This window comes from Cavia porcellus, unplaced genomic scaffold (assembly GCF_034190915.1).
Source record: "Cavia porcellus strain 051 isolate PalLab524CR breed Dunkin Hartley unplaced genomic scaffold, mCavPor4.1 scaffold_23, whole genome shotgun sequence".
Classification (NCBI taxonomy): Eukaryota; Metazoa; Chordata; class Mammalia; order Rodentia; family Caviidae; genus Cavia; species Cavia porcellus.
In genome coordinates this window covers 17,713,552-17,722,313 of record NW_026947506.1, presented here as the reverse complement: position 1 = coordinate 17,722,313, position 8,762 = coordinate 17,713,552, and positions in this window count along the sequence as shown.

Here is an 8,762-nt window from a genome sequence, read left to right as displayed (position 1 = left end):
GGTAGGTTACTTCAATGTGGCAACAAGGCAATTGAATGAGGCTGTGGAATATATTAAAACAGAAGTAAACTCTCAAGTAACCACAACTAACTACAGAGATTACCAAAATACACAACATTTTAGTGATGTTAGTTCAGACACAGCCAAAAAAAAAAGGCGAGCTTACAAGAACTGTTGAAGCACAACCTAAGAAATAAATGAACCCATTAAATAGATTCAAGCTGATATGCAAGAGAAAAAAAATCCAGTTTAAAAATTCAGAGCACTTTAGGCCAGTTTGAGGAAAGGACTTCACATACTGAGTACAGGCTGGCACTTAGTGACGAGGAGAGACAACAAATGACATTAAAAGCACTTTGTAGACATCATGACAGAAAGCTTTCCTGGTACAGAAGAGGAATTTAACCTACCAATAATTGAGGCAATTATTTCTCCAGTTAGCACTGATTAAAAGAATTCTACCTGCCCATGTGTAATAGACAAGTTTGCAGACATTCAAATAAAAATAGAGTATTAAAATCTGTTAGGGATGGGCTGGGGATTTCTCTCAGTAGCATAAGCTACTTGCTGGCAAGCAGTAGTACTGAGTTCTATCCCTGGTAACAATAAAAACGAAAAAGAGAAAAAAAAATATCTGTTAGGCATGAGAACTGTTGTGCTCCTTCCTATAAGGTCCCCAAGTACATGAGGGTATGTAACACTTCTGAGGCTGGAGGAAAACTGGATCACACTCTGAGTATGTAAAACAGAAAAAAGAGAAACTTTGGAAGAAAGCCAGTGATATCTATCCCTGAAGTGGTAGCCCTTCTTACTGTCTATCTTCCTTCCTTCCTTCCTTCCTTCCTTCCTTCCTTCCTTCCTTCCTTCCTTGCTTCCTTCTTTCCTTCCTTGCTTCTTTCCATCCCTCATTCCCTCTGTCCTTTCATTCTTTTGGTTTTTAATTCAAGTTAGTATTTAATCCCACATGTCCGTGAACCTGCAATGATATTCCTGCCTCAGCTTTGAGAGTGCTGGGGTTAACGATGTGTTCGCCCACACCCTGCAAATCAGCATTGTTATTTTGTGTGAAAGGAGATAAAATTAAACAGAACAAAACAGAGCAAAATTGGACATAATAACTCAATGTAAGAGATATAAATTTCAAAACTAGATAATCTGAAATTTTCCCTATCTATCATATTGTCTCTTGTTTTCTTCCAAATAGTTGTCCATGTCTTGACACACAGAGAATTCATACTGAGCAACCTAGTGTAAAATTAATTCAAACAGTCTGAGAAAGGAGTTTTAGGTCTTTAAAATCAGACAAAAAGGAAGTCACTAATGGCTGTGCTAGAATCTGCTGTTTGCTTCAAAATGCCTGTGCATACTTTCATGTATGTGGAAACTCAGTTAAACACAACCAGCTTAAAAAAAAAAAAGACCATATTATATAGAACAAACCAAAACATGGATAAAAGTATTGGGCTTCAAAGAGATGATAGAAGGAAATCCCCTCCTTACTACATTGCCTAGGGTCAACCTCTCAAGGGACGTCCAGATTACTGGCTCCGACTTGCTAATGGGACAGGGGGAGAAGATGTGATGTTTGTTTCTCAGCCTGCAGGCTGGCAGACTCACAGCTGCTCATGGTGGGGAGAGGGTTTGCCTGGACTCCTGGCACTCCCAGCATGACCCATGTCCCAGGAAATGCCAGTGGAACTCAGTAATATTACTATTTCCAAACATTGGGTCCAAGGAGTGAACTAGGTTAGTAGGAGATCTAAGAGCTCTGAGGAAGTAGCATTTACAGTTGTCCCACACTAGACTTTAGGTTTAGAGACATTCTGCCAATATTCACTGTTTGTGCCTGTCCCAAATCCATGTCCCTTGCTCCCGACACTGTATCAGATTACCCAGAAGAACCACCTCTTCACTCCCAGCACACCTATTTCTCATGGAGCCTTGAATCTGCTCCCTTCACATTACTTCCCTGCAACTGGCTTTCACCCACATGTGATCCCAAGGGAAAAGGTGCCTTATTGACCTCTCAGTCCTGCTTTGCTCCTTACCACCAGAAAGGAATAAACACAGAGGGCCTACTGAGAACAGTGGCATGCTGGAGTTACTATCCTCCACCCTAGCCTCTCATCTTCTGGAAATGGCAGGAAGACGATAGACCAGAGAACTCCCCCATATGAATGAGACAAAAGAAACTGTGGGCTAGTAAAACAGACTGTTTTCATAAACATATAGAAAAGACAGGTAGGATGAAAATTGACCGAGTCTCACATTTTGAGTGAGACACACCTAGGGCAATTGGATTAGAATAGGGTGGGAAGAACCACCATAGGGTGGATCCTGTCCTAAGAGTTATAAAAGGGACACCAAGAAGGAAGAATCCTTTCTGTTTCCATGATGAGGTGGTTCCCTGCTTGAAACTTGGAATTCATATCCTTGCTTCCAGCCCAGATGAATTAGCCTCCTGAAAGGAACTCAGACGGGACTCAACAAGGCTTCGTATTTTAGGGTCTGTGCATTTTGGTGAGCTATTTCTTTGAGTGATCAAGAAACATTTCAGAATTGACTTATATACTAGGAAATCTCAGTCAGCTTATTTCTAAATACGTATTTCTTTTAATCTATAAACTAGGCTCTCTACTTGTGATTGCCATACTGCCCTGCCTGTCTTGGAACTGCTGACTGCAGTGAAATTTGTGCCATCTGGTGAAGAAGAAATTCGATTCGTGTGACTTGACAAGCTTGCTGCACTTTCACTCTGCTGATGTTAATGGTTTCCAGTACCGCAGGTCCAGCAGAAATGTCACAGGGGCCCACAGTGGACACCACAGATATCAAAGTAGTGAAGGTGTCCTTTTTGTGGACCATTGATAACATTAGATTTTGCCTAAAGGAAATAGATGACTGCATTCAAAGTTCAATCTTTTCAGCTGAAGGAAATGATCAAGTGAAATGGTGCTTACGACTCTACCCAAATGGTTTGATGAGCAAAGCAAAGATTATGTGTGCTTATACCTGGGAATGATTTGCTGTCCAAGGAGGGTAGCTCATGCAAAATTCACCTTTTCCATTCTGAATGCCAATGGAGAGAAAACCAAGGTGCTCTCAAGTCCACAAGCTTATACATTTGTGCGAGGAAAGGACTGGGGATTCAAACATTTCATCCTTAGAGAGTTTCTTTTGGATCCAAACAATGGGCTTCTCTCCAATGACAAGCTTTCCTTCTTCTGTGAAGTGAAAGTAGCACAAGATCCCACCAATCATTCCAGCCAGAATATTAGGAAGCTGGTTAAGGTTCCTGAGGGCTGCTTGGCAGAGGATCTAGGAGGACTGTGGGAGCGATCCCAGCTCTCAGACTGTTGCTTGTGTGTGGCTGGCTAGGAATTCCAAGCTCACAAAGCCATCTTAGCAGCTTGCTCTCCAGTTTTAATGGCATTGTTGGAACATGAAAAGCAAGGAAGCAAAAAGAATTGTGTTGAAATCAGTGACATGGATCCTGAAGTTTTTAAGGAAATGATATACTTTATGTACACTGGAAAGGCACCAAACCTAGGGATAATGGCAACTGAACTGCTGGAGGCTGCAACCAGGTTTGGTCTGGAGCGCCTGAAGCTCATGTGTGAGAACCACCTGTGCAGCAACCTCTCTGTGGAGAATGCCGTGGAAATCCTCATCTTGGCTGACCTCCACAGTGCACATCAGTTGAAAACCGGGACACTGGATTTCATCAATTTTCATGTTTCTGACATCCTGGAGACCTCTGAGTGGAAGGCCATGGTGGTGTCCCACCCTCACTTGGTGGCCGAAGCCTATCACTCTCTGGTTTCCATGCAGTGTGCATTCATGGTACACCCATGCAAGCGTGTGAGACTGTCCTGAGATCCCACATCTCCATTTATCTTCCCAAAACCCTGGCCACATTTGCTGCCCCTGAACCATTATATGCTAGGGCAATCCGTGGAAACTTCACTCTTCTATGTGGAAATATTAAATTGTGCCTCTCTAGGGGAGAGACGGGTCCACCCTCTTAAGGTCAGAAAAAGGAAATGCGATATTGAGAATTTAGAAGTCGTGTATCATGCATTTTCAAATCTGTGTTTTATAATATTGTGCAAAGTGGGTTTTTACAATGTCGATGCCAAACTGAAACCAAAACTCCTGTCAATGTTGAAGGCAGACCTGGGGTGGGGCTACCCTTAGAGGCAGGGACCATGAACTTCACTCTGTAAATGCAAGACTCCTTCCTGGCTTTCTGTACCATCATGCATCCCTGGGCACCCCACTTGTAACACGGGCTTTTTGCTGTCCCTCACTTTTCTCTGTAAATAAACCTGAATCTTACTTTGTACAGTTGTTTGGCTCCTCATCCTTTTTCTGTATGTTAGATTCAGAAGCTAAGAAAAATTTCAGTGTGCTGATGATTTCAGGCCCATCCACGGGATGAACACAGTGGATGTACAATGTCACTAATTAACATAGTAGATGGGAGAAATAAATGACCCAGAACTCAGGCTGCTGAAGCCAAAGGACAATCACACAATGCAAGTCTTTGCTCATGTTGTCCTGTCCCAGTGACACAGACAGGCAGCACAAGCACTACAGCACATTCCCGCAAAATCTAGGCCTCTGAGCGAGCAGTCCAATCATGGTCCTGGAGAAAAAAGAGAGGAAAATGCTCAGATTTATGAAAATGGCATAAAAGAGAATTAAAAGTAGAAGTGTTTTATGTATTCCAGAGGAATTCATGTTGAGGAAGCAAAATTTATTACTTAAAACTGCACTGAGAAATGGCTGTTGGCAAATTCACACTATAAATCTCAAAAAGAGCTTCTCACTGTGAACATTTAATATTCATAAGAGTAGAAAACATGTTTCTATTGTATTATGAAGAATACAATTAAAATTAAAAATGAAAACGTAGTGGGTTTCATCTCAAAGTTTGGGCTTTTGTAAAAATCATTACTGGTGTTACTCTGGAATCACCTAGAATCTGTAATGGCTCAGAGCTTCTAAAAATATATAAAGAAATGGATCCCCTTGTCTTGAACAGGTACAGATTTCAAAACATTTGTTTAATCAGGGCTTACAGCTGGTAACCCTTTATGCGCTGGTTGTGTAAATCTTCATGAATGTCAATATGGGATAACAACCTGTATAACAATTATGCAGTAAAATCACTAAGAGTTCTCTCTCTCTCTCTCTCTCTCTCTCTCTCTCTCTCTCTCTCTCTGTCTCTCTCTCTCTCTCTCTCTCTCTATATATATATATATATATATATATATATATATATATATATATATCTGTCTGTCTGTCTGTCTGTCTGTCTTTCTATCTATCTCTATCTCTCTCAGTCTTTATCATGGCTTGAACTCACGACTCACAACCTGGTTATTGCCAGGCAAGTGCTTCTTTGGCTCAGTTTACCGCCTGACTTTTGCAGATATTTGGCATACACATGTCCTATTCTTGTGTCCTTACTCCTAGAAGTGTCCCTTTCTCACCTCAAGCCGGCTGAGATTGTTGAAAATGAGACAAAATAATTCACTCTGTGTGCATATTTCTTGAAAAGAACTATGGTTCTTAGATGTTATAGGAATATGTGTTTTGGTATTATCACCCTCAAGTTTTATTTCACGTCCATTCTCTCCTCCTCATTAAAGAGAATAAAACAGGAAAAGCTTTAAAGGAGGAAGAAAGGAAATTTTTTATTAATTTTTTGTGTGAAAACTTTCAGAACACAGATTCCTCAGCTGTCCATACCTGACTTGCTGATTATGTAGGAGTCATCCCAGTTGCTTGGGAATCCCTGATCATCCTACAAGGGAGAACATTCAAATGTTAATTTTTTTCTTTCCAAATATGTAAATAATTATTATCTTTTACATGAAATGTGGAAATTAAAAAGTATGAGTTTCTATCACTGCATCAAATGAACAACAAAAACCATTGAAAATAACTTACAAAGTGTAATTTCCTCATAGTGAAATGAATGGAGCAAAGTGGATTAGGGCAGAAGATTTTTCAGGGCAAGCACAGGTCTTCTCAGCTTCTCTGAGTACAAATATGTGTTACAGTGACTTATTGTCAAGTGCTTCATAGAAACACAAGTTATATTGAATGTACAAATTGACCAAAAGAATGTTTTCCTTGCAATTCTAAAGAGGAACCAGGCAAGAATTGCAGCTTAAGTGGCTGAAGGGCAACCAGTGAGATATGGTGCTATATTAACACTCTTGTGAGAATGACATGCCAGCTGTTAAGCATTAGGAGTTAGGACTGAGAATGCCTGTTCATTCCCTCAGTTGGTGTCACAGTTGTGAACTCTTGAAGGCTGATGTGCTCCCGTTTCCAGAAAACAATCATCCCTCTGCGATGTTGGGATTCGATGGGGGTTAATGCTAATCCAACATTACTAGCAGAAGACTTTTTTGAAGAAACCACTTGTTTGACTGCTTAATTCTAAGAAAAATATATGACAGAAGATGAACAAGAATTTGCCATAACTTTACAGGCATTCTGAAGCAAGGAAATCACCAACTGCATTTGGCAAGCACTGAAAGGCATGCCAAAGTCCCCGGAGGCACCAATTTACCTGTATCATCCAAAGTTGTGTGTCACACATTCTCGAGCTACTAGTGAAGGCATCTTGTGACACTTCCAACTCTTATGTGCAAACAACACACTAATAAATAAAGTATCTATCCAGGAGTCCCGGATGATGAAAGTGGTAGGAGACTAGTGACAAATAGTAAAATTGCATGAACCATTTCATTTCCTTCATTCAACTCTAATCACAATATGACTGATTATTTATGTGTATAGTTAGCATGTAGTGATCTCTCAGTCAGCAAATCAACAACCCTAGGAAAACATGGAACAGATTTAGAGTTTTCTAACCAAAATGGGAAGCAACAGGAGCCAAATGTACCTGACCTTGAAAGCAGGCACATGGATTAGCCTTATCACCCCTCTGTGGAAGACATCTCGGTCTAAATTCTTAGGTACTGTAACCCTGAATCTTTAAAGTTTCTATTACTCTTTACTTTCCATTTTGCACTTGTAATTCATCCTACTGTCATCTTGTAATCTCAATAAACCGCAACTTACTATGTATCACAAGGTATATGCCAGGAAATACTCTTGTATCTGTACAGAAGAATGTGGAAAAATTTTTGCCCCTTCATGTCTAACACAGCTCTAGGTCTGGATTAGAAACAAAAGCAGCATTTTCCCACCTTTCATCAGCCTGGTTTAAAAGGCATTGCTACAGAAAGTGAAATCATGAAAAAATGTAAAAAATGTTACTACAAGGCTGATGACATTTTCCATGCAAATGGAATTCCACAGTATATCCAAGGAAGAAACTTATACAATATTCTAAGAAGGGTTAATTTTGGAAAAATTTTACCATATTTAAAAGGCACTTGAAGAACTTGCATGTCGTTAGGTTTACTACATTTTGTGTGTGTGTTTGTGTGTGTGTGTGTGTGTGTGTCTGTATCTCTAATAGTGAGTGTTATGCTCATATTTATAAAAGTAGCTATAGAGAAGAAAATTTATTACAAATTACCCATTATTTCTATTTTTCTTGTCATTTTGTACAAGAAAGTATCTTCTTAATGTAGAAATATCAAAATCTACACAACTGAATTACAACTAGTGCACATATTTTGTATAAAATTCAGAACCTAAAATTAACTAAGAGAGCACAGCAATGATGATTGTTGGGTATTGTACTGATAGGGGCATTGAACCTATTTTGGTTATGCTAGTTATTGCAGAATCAGGAAATCATCAACACTAGTGAGGGGAGATGTTTGGACCTGGGGACTCTTGTTCCTGGCAACAGTGACAGCTAGTGAGGCCAGTGGACAATGCTGAGAGACTCAGCAGTGTAGGTAAGCAGCAGACATCGAGGTCTTTACTGTCTGGCACAGAATGGAGAAGGATTTTGTCATTCAGCGGGAGGGAATGTTTGGCGGGAGCCATGTTGAAGTGAAGTCAGATGAACCTTAACCAGAACAGCTGCTGGCTTCTTTACAAGACCCTAGTTGGGTGCAGACACATGGAAATTGATTGGAATGAGCTTATTCAAATGAGCCTCCTCTTGAGGCAGGCTGGCTAATGCTGTCTACTACTCCATCATAAGGCAGTGCCTGGTTTGAAGGGAAAGAATGGCGGAACTCAGAACACTGTATCCATAGGGCATCTAATAATGAATCCAGAGAGAATCCTGGAAGAGAACGATTTTTTTTTCATTCATTTTTCTCTTTGGTTTGGTATTTTCTTGTTTTATTCATCTGCTTTTAATTTCTCCTTTATTTTGTTCTTAATTTCTGTGGGTGACTGTGATTCCTAACTTCCCTGTGGGTATGCTTTTGTTTGGATTTCAATTTTTCTCTTTCAAATCTCATTTAGTCTTCTGCATTAGTTTCCCCCAGTAGGTGGGATCCATCTACCATCTCCGTTGTATTGTAATCTCTTTCCCTTTGGCCATTACTCTTCTTCCTCTGAAATATATTTTGAATCTTAACCCTTGAGGACAGATTGGACATATCATGAATTCATATATTGTTTATGATTGTTTGCATTCTGTTTTATCTTCCCGATTTCAGTTCATACTGTTAGGAAACTAGCAAGTATCACTCCAGGAATTCAATTGAAACAGAAAAGACATGAGAACACACAAATCAGACTAATCCTCTGGCACCCAGGCCAATAAAGCAAACCTGGGGGGAAATGAGGTTGCAAAATTTGAAAACCCA